The sequence below is a fragment of the Scyliorhinus torazame genome, chromosome 17, assembly GCF_047496885.1.
Source record: "Scyliorhinus torazame isolate Kashiwa2021f chromosome 17, sScyTor2.1, whole genome shotgun sequence".
NCBI classification, from domain to species: Eukaryota; Metazoa; Chordata; class Chondrichthyes; order Carcharhiniformes; family Scyliorhinidae; genus Scyliorhinus; species Scyliorhinus torazame.
The window spans coordinates 10,570,641-10,588,950 of NC_092723.1; the positions used below are offsets into that span (position 1 = coordinate 10,570,641).

The following is an 18,310-nucleotide window of genomic DNA, read 5'->3' on the forward strand; positions in this document are numbered from 1 at the left end:
ACGGTGCGATGTAAAACCCGCCTATTTGGGGCGGGATCACGGTTTAGCAAACCTGCATATTAAAGCGAGACAGTTAGTCTCACTCTAATATGCAGATTCACGAGGCACCCCAGGCATTGGGATCTATCTCCTTGGCCTCAGAAATCCCGGTCGAGTGCCCTTCAGTGTTGGTCTCCAAAAATGGGGACCAGATTGAACGGCACTCTTGGAGGTCTCCCAGGGGATCAGAGACCCTCAGGTGCATGCCATTTGGGCATGGTGGTACCCTGGCACTGCCAAGGTGCCCAGGTTGGCAGTGCCAAGCTGGCATTTGTTTTGCGCGGTGGCGTTCTGGTCTGCGGTGCCCTGCGTGAGGGTGGGGGGGGTGGGGGGAGGTGCACGGGATCCTCCCATAGTGAGTTGGGGCTGGGACGGGGATCGGGGGTAATTTCAGGGGCTCCAGAGATTGGGATGACATTTAAAAATGGCGCCCTGATCTCTCGCGCTACACTGAGGAGTCCCGGCAACTGTTGGTGCACATTTCAGCAGGCGGTGTAATGCCATATAAAGGGAAGAAGTGATGTAGAATTACATCTGATGGACCTTATCTAGTGGCCTGAAGAGTCTAACCCTGATATAAGAATTAACATATCCTGAGATCAACTTGTTTCAATATTTCCGTTCTTGAGGAATTTTTATGTGGGTTGCACATGTTAATCATACCTTAATTATATTGCAAAGATACGCAGGTGGAGGACATTGTTTAAGGAAGTACTTTGATTACGTATAAACGGGAGATCGTGTTTGTGGCTGGGTTCCCGTGGAGAGGGAGAACGCAGTGTCCACCGACACGCTCAGGCCTTGCCTGACCACGGGGCAACACAGGGACCGGGGGTGAATCATCAGCCTCTCCAAAATGACACTTTCATTTTATAAATTATGTAAATTCATCAATATTTTAAATTGGTTAATTTGTTGATTTGCTAAGTCGGTGCTCAGAAGGGTATAAATAGGGGACTGTGTGCAGTTCTGGTCTCCTTATTTAATGAAAGACGGAAATGCACTGGAGGAGGTTCAGATGCGGTTTACTAGACTAATACCTGGAATGAATGGGTAGAGACGGGGGTCATTGGATATTTTTGAGAGAGATAGATAGATTTTTATTCGGCAAGGGAATCCAGGGTTATCTGGGGTAGAAGGGAATGATGATGCTAAACACACACAGATCAGGGCAGCACGGTAGCATTGTGGATAGCACAATTGCTTCACAGCTCCAGGGTCCCAGGTTCGATTCCGGCTTGGGTCACTGTCTGTGCAGAGTCTGCACATCCTCCACGTGTCTGCGTGGGTTTCCTCCGGGTGCTCCGGTTTCCTCCCACAGTCCAAAGATGTGCAGGTTAGGTGGATTGGCCATGATAAATTGCCCTTAGTGTCCAAAATTGCCCTTAGTGTTGGGTGGGGTTACTGGGTTATGGGGATAGGGTGGCGGTGTTGACCTTGGGCAGGGTGCTCTTTCCAAGAGCCGGTGCAGACTTGATGGGCCGAATGGCCTCCTTCTGCACTGTAAATTCTATGATAATGATCTATGAGGGTGATCTTATTGAATGGCAGAGCAGGCTCGAGGGGCCGAATGGACTACTTCTCCTATTTCACGTGTTCATATGAGAGCTGATACACTGGGGAAGAGGAAAGATATGAAACGCAACAAAGTCAATAAACTCTCTTGGTGAAGAAAAGTTCTGTGTCTTGGTTTTGACTTCACCCAACTGTCCTGGGTTCTGTTAACAGTTCGACTCTGTCACTTAGCATCTGCCATGTTTAAGGCCTGCAGTGCAAAGCAGAATTTTGCTCATGGCTTTTGTACCACAGAATTGAAGGAGGGGTATTAGCCATTGACAGGGAGAATATTCTGAATTGTCTCAGTTACAGAACATTTCGCTTGTTTTCCATGAAGTCACCCCGACCTCACCACCTTATTTCGGGGCAGAGCCGTGCTATTTATAGGTGTCAGATTTTAATGTCGAAACTTGGTGCTTTGCAACTCTGCAAGAAATTGCGGAAGGCCCCCAGAGATCTCAGGTTTCCACCCCTGAGGAATGTTACAGTGAAAGGCTCACATTGAACAAGCTTGAATTTGAATGGTGCATTTCGACCTCAGAATGTCTGAAAGTATGAAAGTGCATCTCAGCCAATTACGTGCTGCGTATCATCACCATTTGTACTCCAGTAAATTTGCACAAAGCAAGATTCCACAATCAGCAATAAGATATTTGATTGTCCATTTTAGTGAAGGATAAATATGGGCCATCGTGTTTGTCCTGCTTCACCGGACTTCTCCATCTGCCTGAAAAGGAAGACGCAACTCTGGTATAACTTCTGAAAAGTGGCTCCTTTGCCGAATTCCATCAGCTCAATCAATTCAATCCTTTGACTGAAAAGTAAGGCCATGTTTTCATGAAGAGATGCTGATTGTCTGCTTGACGCATGTTCAGCAAACACACAAGAAACTTCAAAATCAGAAGGTTTCTTCTTGATTTTCAACTCTCTTCTCCCTGAAGTTGGTGATGTTTGCCACTGGTCCTCTGTTTCATCACCAAAGTGACCAGATATGAATACGGGTGCAGTAAACTATCCACAATGGTTCTGAAATAGTAATCCTGAAGCTGTGGGTTCAAATCCCACCATTACAAAGTGGGAAATTGAATTCAAGAAACAGTACATTGGTGAACTATCCCTGGATGAAATAGCCAGAAACAAAACACTGCTGAAGTGTTGTAAAAACCCAACTGGTTCACTAGCATCTTTCAGGGAATGGAACCTGCCACCTCTAGATTATGTGTGACTCTGCTACCACACTGCATGGGTTGACCATGCTGCTGGTGGGAGATTGAAGGAGATTCCTGGCTTGGGTGACTGTCTGTGTAGAGTCTGCAAGTTCTCCCCGTGTCTGCGTGGGTTTCCTCCGGTTTCCTCCCACAGTCCAAAGGTGTGCAGGTTAGGTGGATTGGCCATGCTAAATTGCCCTTAGTGTCCAAAAAGGTTAGGTGGGGTTACGGGGATAGGGTGTCTTAAGTAGGGTGCTCTTTCCAAGTGTTGGTGCAGACCCGGTGAGCCGAATGGCCTCCTTCCGCACGGTAAATTCTATGATCTATGAGAGACATTCCAAGCCACATTCATCTTGGACGGTGTTGCATGGGTCCCACCTGAGATTCAGATCCCTGCTTTTCCAATTCCAATTCTCTTCAGTGATGTGCTAAGGCCGCCTTCTGTCTGTTTTCATAGCAAATAATTCCTGGAACAGGTCGCTAGTCTGTTGCCAGGGGCTTATAGCTTGAGGGGAGCCGCTCCACATCAAGCGTGGCTGACCAGCGATCTCTGCCACTCTTACCGCCAGCTATTAGCATGTTGGAACATTTTCCGGGTTGATACGCCCAACCTGCCTGGTCGCGTTAGGAATGCCCCTTCCTTGGCCATCAAGTCCTGGGGTGGGGCTCGCCCCGGGAGAGTCTGTCTCAGAGGCAGGGGGGCTAACCCCACTGCGTACGAGATCTTCTACCCTGCTTTAGGGGACCAATTCCAACATCAGCAGCTTCTTAGAGAGGCCATAGAGGAAGATGGTCAGACCCGGATTAGGGTTAGGAACTTGGGTAAGCGGAAATGGGAGAAGCTGGGATTGTTCTCGTGGAGCACAGGCTGTTAAGGGGAGATTAAATAGAAGTGTTTGAAATGAGGACGGATTTTGATGGAGTAAACTGAATTTACTGGCAAGAGGATCAGTAACCAGAGGACACAGATTGATGATAATTGGCAGAAGAACCAGAGGGGAAATGCAATATTTCTTTAACATGGTGAGTTGTTACGATCTGGAATGCGGTACCAGTAAGATGGTTGTAGTACCGTCAATAACGACGTTAGAGAGTAAAACGGTAAAGAAGGCTTTAATAAGCTAAGAACTAGCCTGGTGCCGAGATGGGTGCTTATTGGGTGCTGCCTGCAAGGCGGACCCTTATATACGACTCCCAGGTGGGCGGAGCCGGAGGCGGAGTCCCCAGGGTTCCAAGCCCGGTCTTAAAGGGGACATCACCTTACATGATGATAAGGGTACAGTAATACATTAACCGTTCATCACAATGGTGGAAGCCGACTCAATTGTAACTTTTGAAAAGGGTATTAGATATTCACTTGAAAAGAGGAAATTGCAGGACCACGGAGAAAGAGGGGAGTGGAATAAATTTTTCAAAGAGCTAACAAATGTGAAGGTGTTCCTTCTCTGACATGGTTCTACGATTCTTGAAACTAATTTGGCACTTCATGCAGTGAGCCAGAACACCCCTCAACATGAGCGGCACAATTTATAATATCCACCATGACCCTTTGCTGAAGATTCACTGGTATGAGTTGCATGATTTCATTCAATGGATTTAATACAAATTGAGGGATAGAACCAACTTGCTGTGGGCTTGGAGTTGGATGGGCCTGGAATCATTCAAGACGCAGCAAAGTTGGGCAGCACGGTGGCGCAGTGGTTAGCACTGCTGCCTCACTGCGCCGAGGACCCGGGTTCAGATCCCGGCCCTGGGTCACAGTCCGTGTGGAGTTTGCACGCTCTTCCCGTGTCTGCGTGGGTCTCCAAATGTGCAGGGTAGGTGGGTTGGCCACACTAAATTGCCCCTTAATTGGAAAAAAGAATTGGATATTCTAAATTTATTTTAAAAGAAGATACAGCGAAGCCGAGGTTGTGAACTGAGAGCGAATAATTCGCCCTCGTGATCTGAGGTGTTTCTCTGTGAGGAAAGCAGATTTGGAAACTGATGTAGTTCGTCAGCAATTTGTCCAACCACAAACATTACATTGGAATTAGAAGCAGATTTTGGCTCGTGCGTGTGATACACACATCCTGTTTTCTCAAAATTCAGTATCACTTTCAGAGAATTCTGCAGTCAAATGGCTCCATTTTTAATTAGACAAGTCATTAAGTGTAAACGCTGCATTTAGTCCCTGCGACCCCCATTTTACATTTAGCCATCAAATCTCCCGGTGTCTGTGCTGCCGGTGTTGGGGGGGTCTGCCAAATGTATTACAAAGTTTACAAAGGTATAAAATTGCCAGGAAATTGCAACAACAAAGACACCAACCATTTTTAAAGTCCCCTTCGCCTAGTCCTCTGCCATTCTTGAAAAATAACAGCCCAGGGAAATTATCCCGTAATATCCTCAGGATATCACCGGCGGATTGCAGCTCCGGAGGGATTTACCTTCGCAGGAGTTGCAAAGCCCCGTCTCACCCGACATTCCTCACTCAGGCTGGGTGAAACAGGAACAACAGAGTCGCCCCCCGATACAGCAGCAAGGCGTAAATGGAGCGCAGGGAAGGATGGAGGGCAACACAAACTGCCCTAAACAGGCGTTTAAAGGAACTATTCAAAGGGAGAAGGTAAGTTTCGAAGGTACATGGGGGGGGGTTCAGACATCGAACTGGGGAGGGGGGAGGGGAGAACAGAGTCAGACAGGGGTAGAATCGGACTGGGGGTGGCAGACACTGACTAGGACGGTGCGTGGGGAATCGGATGCGGGGGGGCGGGGTCGAACTGGAGGTTGGGGGGTTGAACAATGTGTGTGTGGGGGGGGGGGGTGGGGGGGTGGGGGGGGGGGGGTGTCCAACCAGGAGTGTCCGGCGAGGGTGGGGGTTGGTGTCTGGTGTCAGGTCAGCAGCCTGGGTCGGATCGGGCAGGAAGGTTGGACCTGGGGGGGGGGGGGGGGGGGGGTCCATGTTGGTTCCGTGATGGGTGGGGTGGAGGTGGCATTTGGGGGATTCTCTTGGGGGTTGTGTGTGTGTGGGGGGGGGGGGGGGTATCCCACAGGGTGGCTCGGTCTGGGTGTTTAAAATAGTTACTCTGAAGTAAGAGGTGCTTTTTTTTCCTTCTAACTCTTCCAGAGAGTTAGAACCATCTGAAGTTCGTGATTTAAATTGTTTCTCTTGGAGGGTTCCCAGCCCAGCACAATTGTCCAGAGGAATTTAGCACTTTGAGGCAATTGCCGGGTGACCCTTACCTGGGAACTTCTGAGAGGGATTCCCCAGCACATGGGGTACCCCCCAAATCCAACGCTGGGAGACAGGAAGTTATGGACCTATATTATTTTTCATTTAATTATTTGTCCACCATCCCCTCCCCACCATCGCTCCTTCCACTCATAATTGGCGTTGTATTAAAGGTGCTGCCTAATGTAGAGCTGAGCCATACCGATTAGGAAGGTCACGGTTAACGGAATCAGACAGAGCATGGAATCACTGACCAGTCACAGCTTTGGACCATCGTGCCTGTGCTCACTTCCTGAAAGAGATATCCAATCAGAAGTGACGTGATCTACTGTTTCCCCAGGAACTACAAGTCTTTCCATCCTCAGGTATCCGTCCTGTAGACCGGGTGGCCACTTGGAAGCTGGGGTGACGCGGGTGTCATGCTATACATCAGCATATCATGGTGCAATCACACACACACTGACACACTGATGGACATGCAGTGGGACCAACCAGCATACACAACATCGCAGCCAATCACCAGTGAGAGCACACGCACACTCAAGACAGGGGACTGGAGAGTTCCCGCTCATTCTAGCAGCAGCCAGCTCAGAGCACAGAGCTCACAGCCTGCATCACAGACATTCACCATGTGCTGAGTGCCTCACCTAGATAGTGATAGGACAGGGTCCACAGATAAGCTGGTAATGCACGTACCCAAGTTTACAATATGTTATTACAGTTGAGTTGTTAATAAAATAGAGTTACACCATCTCCAGCCGTGTTGACCTCTTTGTGGACCAGAACACCCAACACGACATGGTTCCAGGAGTGGAAGCCTACCAGCCCCTGTGAGACCCACCTGCAACTTATCAGCAATCCGCCATCCTGCAGCATGGAGAACAACCTGTTTCAGCAGCGCCTGCAGGGCAAGGACGAGCCCTTCCAGTCTTGTTTAACGCACCTCCGCATCCTCGCGCAGTCCTGCGGCTATGGGCCCACCTCTGACTCCATGATACGCGACCAGATAGTTTTTGGGGTCACGTCGGACACCCTGCGCCAGTAGCTCCTTAAAATCAGGCAACTCACCCTAGCGACGGCCATCGAGACCTGCGTCCTGCATGAGAACTCCACCAGCCGGTACTCACACATCCAGGCGGCTAAAATGGATGCAGTGGCCCCACGAGGCGGAGCGGGTCCAGACGATCGAGTACCTCCCGGTCCGCGGCCCGGAGGAGGGCAGCCATTTCGCGCGCTTTCTGAGGCCTCCCGCGCTTGCACACGCCAAAAGAGGGGACGTTGACGCGGAGGAACACGATACGCAGGCACGCACTACGCAAGACCGCATCGCGCATACGCGGTGGCGCAACAAACGCACTAACGTCATGACATGCGGCAACTGTGGCTCCGCCCATTTTAAGCGGCAATGTCCGGCCAAAGCGCGACAATGCCTACGCTGTGGCAGGCTTGGCCACTATGCTGCCTGCTGTCGAGCACCTCAGTCTGCCAACTCGCAACAGTTTAACCAGCCTCGCAGAAATGTTCGGGCAATTCTACCCACGTTCACCGAGTCCGATCCTGACATCATACAGACCAGTGACACTGAGGACAGGGAGCCTTTCCGCATTGCTGTCATCAACAATAACAAGCTGTCCCCGAGTCAAACGCACCAGCCGCTGTTGGTGGACAGCATTGATCCGGACGACGAGTGGTGTGCCACCCTGACGGTCAACCGATCCCAGATCACATTCCGCCTGGACACTGGTGCTTCCGCCAATCTCCTCGCATGGTCAGCACTTCAAACCCTGAGGGTCAAGCCAGCAATTCTTCCATCCATCTGTCAACTGGTCGACTATAATGGCAACGTCAACCCCGCCACGGGGTCGTGCCAACTCGAAGTGACGCACAACTCGCGTAAAGCCATCCTACCCTTCGAGATCGTGGGCTCTTCAAAGGACTCTCTGCTAGGCGCACAGGCGTGCAAACTCCTCCACCTCGTTCAGCGAGTACACTCTCTCTCTCCAGACGGCACGTCTGATTTCCAAGATGCGGAATTTAGGGCGCAACTAAACTCAATCCTCTCTCACAACCAGGATGCTTTCGAGGGCATGGGTTCACTGCCCTACACATACAAAATCCTGCTCAAACAGGATGCCACCCCGGTAGTTCATGCACCTCGCAGAGTCCCAGCGCCCCTCAGGATCGCCTCAAGCAGCAGCTGCAGGACCTTCAGGACCAAGGAGTGCTTTCCCGGGTCACGGAGCCAACTGCATGGGTCAGCTCCATGGTGTGCGTCAAGAAGCCTTCCGGCGAGCTCCGGATCTGTATTGACCCGAAAGACTGAAATCATAATATAATGAGGGAACATTACCCTATACCCAAACGTGAGGAGATCACGTGCAAGATGGCTCGGGCAAAAATATTCACCAAGCTGGATGCCTCAAAGGGCTTCTGGCAGATTCAATTGGATCAGTCCAGCAGGAAGCTGTGCACTTTCAACACTCCATTTGGCAGATACTGCTACAATAGGATGCCATTTGGAATCATATCGGCCTCTGAAGTTTTCCATCGCATCATGGAACAGATGATGGAGGGCATCGAGGGCGTGCGCGTCTATGTGGACGATATCATTATTTGGTCTACCACACCGCAGGAGCACATCAGTCGCCTCCAACGCGTCTTTCAACGGATACGGGATCAGGGCCTGCGCCTTAACAGAGCCAAATGTTCCTTTGGCCAAACCGAGCTCAAGTTCTTGCGAGACCACATCTCCCGGTTGGGTGTGCGGACGGATGCCGACAAGGTGGCAGCCATCACGGCCATGCAGAAGCCGACAGACAAGAAGGCGGTGCTACGCTTTCTAGGAATGGTCAACTTCCTGGGAAAATTCATCCCGAACCTCGCTTCCCACACCACAGCTCTCCGGCACCTTGTCAGGAAGACAACTGAATTCCAGTGGCTTCCCACCCACCAGCGTGAATGGGAGGAACTCAAGGTCAAGCTCACCACCGCCCCGGTACTGGCATTCTTCGATCCTGCAAGGGAGACAAAGGTCTCGACTGACGCCAGCCAATCCGGCCTTTGGGGCGGTCCTCCTGCAACGAGATGACGCCTCATCATGGGCCGCTGTCGCCTAGCCGTCACGTGCCATGACCCCCACAGAGCAGCGCTATGCGCAAATTGAGAAGGAGTGCCTAGGCCTGTTGACTGGTGTTGACAAGTTCCACGACTATGTGTATGGCCTTCCCCAGTTCACCGTGGAGACCGACCATCGCCTGCTGGCTGGCATCATTCAAAAGGACCTTAATGACATGACCCCTCGCCTCCAGCGCATTCTGCTCAAACTCCGGAGGTACGACTTCCAACTTGTGTACAGCCCGGGTAAGGACCTGATCATAGCAGACGCTCTGCCCAGGGAAGTCGACACTCCGTCCGACTCGGAGCGGTTCGTTTGCCAAGTCGACGCACATGTAGCCTTCACTTCTGCCAATCTGCCGGCCACTGACGAATGCCTTGCCCACATTCGCCGTGAGACTGCGGCTGACCCCCTTCTGCAATGTGTGATGCGCCACATGACGGACGGGTGGCTCAAGGGACAATGCCCACAGTTTTACTACATTCGGGACAACTTGGCAGTCGTGGATCGTGTCCTCCTGAAGCTGAACCGCATCGTGATCCCACACAGCATGCACCGGCTTGTCTTAGAACAGCTGCACAAAGGCCATCTCGGGGGTTGAGAAGTGCCGACAGAGAGCCCGAGAGGCTGTATACTGGCCGGGAATAAATGAGGACATTGCCAACACTGTGCTCAATTGCCCCACCTGTCAGCGCTTCCAGCCGGCACAACCACGGGAGACCCTTCAGCCCCATGAGTTGGTCGAAGGTGGGCGTGGACCTGTTCCATGCGCTCGGCAGGGACTACATCATCATCATAGACTACTTTTCCAGCTATCCAGAGGTCATACGCCTGCACGTCACCATGTCATCGGCTGTTATCTGGGCCTGTAAGGAGACCTTTCCTCGCCACGGCATTCCGCTCACCGTGATGTCAGACAATGTCCCCTGCTTCGCGAGTCAGGAATGGTCTTCCTTCGCTAGTGCATACAACTTTGCACACGTGACGTCCAGTCCTCTGCACCCTCAGTCAAATGGCAAAGCAGAGAAGGGCGTCCACATTGTAAAAAGGCTCCTCTGCAAGGCTGCTGATGCAGGATGTGACTTCTGCCTCGCCTTGCTGGCCTATCGCTCGGCCCCACTGTCCACGGGCCTATCGCCGGCCCAGTTGCTTATGGGTCGCACCCTCAGGACCACTGTGCCGTCCATTCACGTCCCAGACTCGACCATGCTCCGGTACTTCGGCGGATGCAACAAGAGCGTGAGCAACACAAGGCGGCTCATGATGCTCGGGCGACTGATCTTCCTGCCCTGTTGCCTGGAGATCATGTCCGCATACATCTTCCAGAGGATGGCTGGTCGGCAACCGCTGAGGTTCTTAGACAGGTGGCTCCCCGCTTGTTTCTGGTTCGTCTGCCTGATGGCTCCATTCGCCGCCGCAATCGGCACGCCCTTCGTCTGGCTCCACGCTCGCTACAAAATTCTGCACCGGTGCCACGCCCTCCTGTTGTCCCTGACATGGACTTTGTTGAGCTTCCGGATACCCTGCCTCCTCCTCACTCGACCGTGGCCCGGCCCATTCCTCAGCCGGTGGATCCTGAACCACCCTTGAGGCGGTCAACCCGAATTCGTCGCCCACCCCAAAGACTTGATTTATAAACCTTGCACTATTGGACTCACTGACTTGTTCTGCCGCACTGTTTAAGAGTTTTTCATCGTTTATTAATAGTATTTGTTTCGTTCTTGGTGTAACATAGTTTTCCTCTGCACCTGGCACCTTCCCGTGTATATAGCATAGCCACATGTACATATTGATGTAAATAATGCACACACATGATTAGACACACTCACTACACTTTATTTATTCTCATGTAGGCACATATTCTTTGTGAAAAGGGGGGGATGTCATGATATACATCAGCATATCATGGTGCAATCACACACACACTGACACACTGATGGACATACAGTCGGACCAACCAGCATACACAACATCGCAGCCAATCACCAGTGAGAGCACATGCACTATAAAGACAGGGGACAGGAGAGTTCCCGCTCATTCTAGCAGCAGCCAGCTCAGAGCACAGAGCTCACAGCCTGCAACACAGACATTCACCATGTGCTGAGTGCCTCACCTAGATAGTGATAGGACAGGGTCCACAGATAAGCTGGTAATGCACGTACCCAAGTTTACAATATGTTATTACAGTTGAGTTGTTAATAAAATAGAGTCACACCATCTCCAACCGTGTAGACCAGAACACCCAACACGACAGTGGGTATAAAAGGTGCCACTGGTCGGGAACGTGGGAGTTCCTTCCCCGGGGCGCGCGGGTACACGCACAGCATGTAAGAACTGCTCAGTATTATCACTAAACCTTCATTCTTGTTCGTCCCTGCTCACCAGTTATTGCAGCCCAATATTTCCACATGGTGTCAGGAGCCGGCAGAATGACACAGGGAGTTTGCCGTATCGATCCGCTGGGGTTTGACAAAAGCCCCGTAGCTGTGAGGCAGGGAGTATATGATGAGCTTGACCGGATGACAATACTGAGTGTCAGAGCTCCCATAGGCCTGGCCACAGAGTGGGTTTCAGCAATGGTGGATGCAGCACGGTCAGGATCTTTATTGATCCAGTCCACCTGAACCAGGCACTGCTCACACCTCATCGCCCTTTGAAGACGGCTGAACAGGTTATAGCTGACATGCCCAATGCCAAGGTTTTCGGCATCTTAGATGCAATGTGCACACAGCTGATAGTGTGAAGCCAAATCCAGATGAAACAATGGCTCTATGACAGATGTCCATTCCGAGGACAAGTACACTTTGCAGCGCTTCCTTGCTACAGTGAGGTTACCTTTGTCAGCTCCTCCACCAAGGTGCCGAATGGTGTTGGCAGGAGCATCATACAGCTCCGTTCAACAAACTCAAGCGGCCACTCTCAATCCCTCCGGTGCTACAGTATTACGTCGTTGGAGCGCCTCTGCTCCTATCCGCAAATGCCTCCCAGCACATGCTTGGCGCAGTCTGCATCCAGAATGTCAGATAAAACCAAATTACTGTGGATGCTGGAATCTGAAACCAAAGAGAAAATGCTGGAAAATCTCAGCAGGTCTGGCAGCATCTGTAGGGAGAGAAAAGAGCTAACGTTTCGAGTCAGATGACTCTTTGTCAAAGCTTGGACAAAGAGTCACCTGGACTCGAAACGTTAGCACATTTGTCTCCCTAATTTGCTACCAGACTTGCTGAGATTTTCCAGCATTTTTTCTTTGGTTCCAGAATATCAGACCTGGAGCCTTCACATGAAGGGCCCTCAATGACCCTGAGACTCGCTATGCCCCAAATCAAGAAGTGGAGATGCCGGCGTTGGACTGGGGTGAGCACAGTACGAAGTCTTACAACACCAGGTTAAAGTCCGAACAGGCAACAAGTGACATCGAAACAAACCTGTTGGACTGTAACCTGGTGTTGTAAGACTTCGTACTGTACCCAAATCAAGAAAGAACTCCTTGCCCTCGTCTTCACGTGTCAGGAATTTCATGAATGTCTATAGGGTCATACCGTAAGTGTTGAAACTTAAAAACCCGATTACAGCACATGATGTTAAAGCTACAGAGCTACAGCCTCAGTGTCATCTCCAAACATGGCCGATATCTTCAAACGGAACAGTAGACACCACTTGGTTGACTCGTACTCCGGTTGGTTCAAAATCGAGCACCTGCCAGAAATGAAGAGTAACGCGGTCATAAACAAGCTAGAAAGACACTTCACCACGCACGGCATCCCTCAGGGGACAATGACAGACAATGCTCGCAAGTACTCGCAGTCCAACAACCTGGCACAATGGGCACCATGCTCAGCCAGACACCTACTTGAGAAATGTGCCCGAGATCACCCAGATTTCTGTGCTTCGCACCTCAGCCTGTGAAAGGTGCTGAGACACGGTCTGAGCTGGTCAGCACAGCGAATGTTCTCCAGGTGCTCAAACCACGATCTCCATTACTGAGGCCCTTTTGCCCCCCCCCCCCAAAGTTGAAACCAACGAGAGTGGTGTCCTCATGAAGGGGCGACAAAGGGGTAAGAGGTGTTACGATCCAAATGCTCGCACACACTGCCCTTCAGAACCTGGTCAAACGGTCAGGATCTAGGCCACACATGGCCATGACAAACTGGCGGTGGTCTACAGACATACCTCACAGCCAAAGAGTTATGTGGTTGCCTCGCACGGTGCTCATTATGTATGAAACCGTCTACTCTGGTATCTGAACCTCAACCGTCGACCACCGCAGTACCCCATGCCTGCAATCCAGGCCAATGGAAATGGCAGATCCTCCAGAGGCCAACGCAGCAAGCTCTGTGGCCACTGGGTTCATCGCAAGGACTCCTGATACCATCCACACTGAGGGGGCCAACATGAGGCCCTCCCCAGCACAACCAACTGGCACAGTCATACACTCAGGGTGCCTGAATAAACCAAATACAAGGTTCAAGGACTATGTGATTAACTAGTCTCCAAATGGACTTTGCTTTTTAAAAGGGGGGAGTGGACGAGACATGATGGGCTATGCACAAGCTGCAGCAGCCCAATCAGTGTTTTGCACTATGCAAATAGCTATACTTTGTTAGTCCTGTTCAAAGAACAAAGATAAAAGAACAACACAGCACAGGAACAGGCCCTTCGGCCCTCCAAGCCTGTACCGGTCATGATACCAACCTTGGCCAAAACCCTCAGCACTTCCTTGTGCCGTATCCCTCTATACCCATCCTATCCATGTGTTTGTCAAGATGCCTTTTGAACGCCGTTAATGTATGTTCAACTTTGTGTGCTGTAAATAGTTCACACCTTGTGTCTGTCTCCTTACACTTGTTACACCCCAGTACAGCCCGTTGTCCAAAATTAAACGGGGAAGATACAGACTGGACGGTCACGTGAACGCTGGGATGATGTAGGTACAAAAGGGATCATGGGCAGCATGGTGGTGCAGTGGGTTAGCACTGCTGCCTCACGGCGCCGAGGTCCCAGGTTCGATCCCGGCTCTGGGTCACTGTCCGTGTGGAGTTTGCACATTCTCCCCGTGCCTGCGCGGGTTTCACCCCCACAACCCAAAGATGTGCCGGGTAGGTGGATTGGCCACGCTAAAATTGCCCTTAATTGGAAAAAATGAATTGGGTACCCTAAATTTTTTTATAAAATACAAAAAGGGATCATGGGCGGGATTACGCGCATGCGCTGGTATGAACCCCCTTCGGCGCTGGTTGGCGTGGCGCCAAGCCCCTTCCCTGCCGGCCGGGGCGGCGCAAACCCCTCCGGCGCCAGCCTAGTCCCTACAGGTGCGGAGGACTCCGCACCTTCAGGTCGGCCCGATGCCGGAGTGGTTCACGCCTCTCCTTCCCGCCGGAGTTGCCTTCCCCGCTGGTTCGCGGAGAATCCCGCCCCATGTGTTGGGAGTGTGTGAGTTCTGTTCTGGCTGTGGACAGACACACAGCATGAAAGAGCTGCTCAATATTTTCAATAAACAGTTTATTGGTCCTGGTCACCAGTTATTGAAACCCAGAACTTCTGCATATCTTAATTCCTTTTGAAAATTGCAGTTAAATATGCTTCCCTCATGCCTTTTAGGCAAAGCATTCCAGATCATCATAACAGAGTGCAATATCCATCCACCCGCTAACCTTTTTGCTCATTATTTATTTAGCTGTCTTTACTGAGGTAGTTGTGATAACATTACAACTGACCTTTCTTAGCTTAGCGAGGAGAATCTCAGCCAAGATTTTCCTTCGGGAGGGGCAGGTTTGTGGATGTCAGCGGAAGGCAGCTTCCGATTTGTGAATGTTTATCATGGTTGACAATATCTAAACTCAAGAGGTTTTGATACTGGAGGATGACTGACCCTCATGGAATGTAAATATAGCAAATCTCTTCCGAACAGTAGGTGCCATCCTCTCCAACCAATGAGATTGGGAAACCAGATGTCAGATTTGAAGTGTTTTTCGAGGCGATTAATCTAATTAATTATCTACATTTTCAATCCATTCTCAGTGGCGAACATTCTCAGCACAGGTTGGGACTTGAAGCTCAACCTAATAAACACTATCAGGTTACTTCTATTTTTCTACACCAGCTTTATTTATGCCAGTTTGGGCTGTTGCACCCAATGAGCAATGGGAGTCACAGAATGTGGCACCATTGACATCTTGGGGGCGATTCTCTGAGCCCCGGGCCGGGCCGGAGAATCGCCGCAACTGCGCCACGACTCCCCGACGCCGGCGCGCGATTCTCCGGCCGACCGGCCGCGCGGTCACAACAGAGTCCTGCCTGCTGGCGGGAACCCTGCGCAAACGGTCGGGGGGGGGGGCTCCTTCACCGGGGGGGGGGGGGCCTCCGATGGGGTCTGGCCCGCGGCGGGCCGGCCTCTCCCCCCCCCCGTGCGGCTGGCCCCAGAACACCGACACCTTGTTGAGTCGGGGCCGGCGCGCTAAAGAAGTCCCCCGCTCATTCGCAGGTTGGCGCGGCCCAACTGCGCGTGCGCGGGTTGGCGCGGCGCCCATTTGGCACCTGGAAAAGAGGCTGGAGCAGTGTGAACCGCTCGAGCGCCGTGCTGGCCCCCTGTGGTGGACAGAATCGGTCATCCCCGTGCCTGTTTCGCGCCATCGTAAAACGCGACGGCGTTCACAACGCCGCGGGCACTTGGGCTCCATGTTGGAGAACTGCCCCCATTAGGTGCAAAGAGGCTGTTTGTGGGGAAACCAAAGATTAGAGATCCAGGAATTAAACAGTGGGGTTGATCTGTGAGAAAGGGTGAGCACGTTTGTTAAAATGCATTTTTTTCCTGTTCCTAACTGTATTTATATTATGAAAATGAAATGGTAGCCAACAGTTTGTGCAGTATTGCAGACAAGTTGATTCAGAAATAACAGTAAAGTGCTCCCATGCTGATCCAGTGGGGAGTTTATCAATCATGGAGTAACAAAGAAAGTCGATATCCAGCGGAAGAGCAAACTAAATATTTTAATGAGGATTTGGCATCGATACGGAAACACCGGTAGATTCGGTCTGTGGTCAGTATCATGCTTTTTCCCCCTCGGAGAATTTGTGGTTTCACATTGATCAGCAGTCTTAGCGAATTCTCTGTCAGTCAGATGTGTTAGCCTGGCGTTGCCATGGGAGCTGTGTCATGTTTATTTTAGACAGCTCACTGTAAAAATGCATTTTAACAAATGTGCTCATGGTTCTTTCACAGGTCAACTCCACTTATTAATTCTTTAACCTCTTGTTTCCCCCGAAACAACTCGAGATGCTCATTGAGCCTATTTGCAGCTAATTTGTCAATGGCCATCACCAGTACCACATTCTGTAACTCCAATACTCTTTGGGGACAACACTATCGGAAGGATGTGATTGTATTGGGGAGGGTGTGAGAGGAGAGTCACCAGGTTGCTGCCTGGGCTGGAGCGTTTCAACTATCAAGAGAGATTGGAGAGGCTGAGGTTGTTTTCATTGAAGCAGAGAAGGCTAAGAGGGGACCTGATTGAGGAGTATAAAATTATGAGGGACGTTGGTCGGAAGAAACGTTCCCCCTTTAGCAGGGAGGGCACTAACCAGTGGGCATGGATTTCAGGTAAGGGGCTGGATATTTAGAGGGGGTTTGAGGTAAAAGCTTTTTCACCCAAAGACTGGTGAAAATCTGGATGTCGTGATCTCATTGAATGTCAGAGCAGACTCGATGGGCCAAGTGGGCGAGTTACGTTCCTACATCTTAAGATCTTACCAACATTGTTACTTCAACCAGTACTTAAAAGCTGATTATCTGGTTCTTATCAAATTACTAGTTCAGGGGATCTTGCTTTGTCTAATACTGTGTTTCCTTTATTACAACAATGACAAAGGTCAAGCAACGTATTTCATTATCTGAAAAAAACAGGATCACAGTAAATATCTCCAAAAATCCCTCGGAGGTTGTGAATTAAATGGGGAACACTGAGTAAATTGCAATCTTAATTGACTCTTAACGCTTCACCTCGTTATGATTATCTGTTAGCCGGAGGCAGCGGCAAACAGATATTGGATAATTCCAAAGACAAAATCCTGAGAATGTTGGCAGTCTGGAAAATATAAACCGAAATGCTGGATGTACTCAGCATCTGTGGAAAGAGAAACAAGAGTCAAAATGACCTTATCATTCCCCCCCCCCCCCCCCCCACCTCCCCCTCCTCCCACCCCCTGCCACCCTGGCAATGACATCATGAATGGAGACAGAGGGTTGTGAGTAATGCTCCGCCTCCATTCATGATGTCACTGGGTGATAGTTCACGAGGTAACTAGACAGATAATTCCACATAAAATACCTGTTGCCACAGGTTGTCCCTGACTAGGATCTTGCAGATACAGAGAAGCAGGTATCACAGAGACAGTGGTAAGAGTGCCGATACATTTATTTTAACGTCCTGCACGCGCTTGTGTAAAAGTCAGTCTCATGTGAAAGTCAACCCCATGGTTTTTGGCCTCAAAAACATAATTTTTCACATAGATACATAGATCCATAGAAGATAGGAGCCTTACCATATTACTTCTCATATAAGTCATACATACAAACAGTGGTGACTACCACAGAGGCCTTCGAGCCACGTTTATGGCTGATCATCCAACTCAATAGCCTAATCCTGCTTTCTCCCCATAGCCTTTGTTCCCATTCGCCTCAAGTGCTATATAAGTGCTACATATAACCATGTAAAAGCTGGCCCCAGTTTTACAAGGGTCAGAACCGAAGTATCGCTTCTCGGCCTTTTGGCTCTGATCAAGTGTAGGATCAAGTCTGAGATCAGGTAAGTAATGCCTGTTCTTGTCAGCTTGGCATGGTCAGTGGGGACCATGAATTGGATTGAATTTGAATTGGTTTTCGGAGCAAGTCGGGAGATGGACTAAGGGCTCGCCCAGTCCACTTTTCACATTGGCTTTGTAACTCTGAGGAAAGAAATAACCAGAGATAATTTCTCCAACTCCACCAAAAACCTCAATTCAATTTCCTTCGACAGAGTTCCATTTAGTGCATTTCCTCCAATTCCTACAAGTCAGTTAAGGGTGTGGGTCGATTATGATTGTTTTGCAGGGGGAGACATTGATAGAGCGGAGAAGGGAAATAAACAGTACACATGGAACCAGGATGCAGCGGCTGGCTTCCAGAGTGAACATCAAATAAAT

The 18,310-nt window shown here is 50.4% G+C and overlaps 1 pseudogene; it reads left to right on the forward strand.

Annotated features, from left to right (window-relative positions):
* The first annotated feature begins 17,880 nt into the window (after positions 1-17,880).
* Positions 17,881-18,102, forward strand: LOC140394644 (U2 spliceosomal RNA; annotated as a pseudogene).
* Positions 18,103-18,310: the final 208 nt, after the last annotated feature.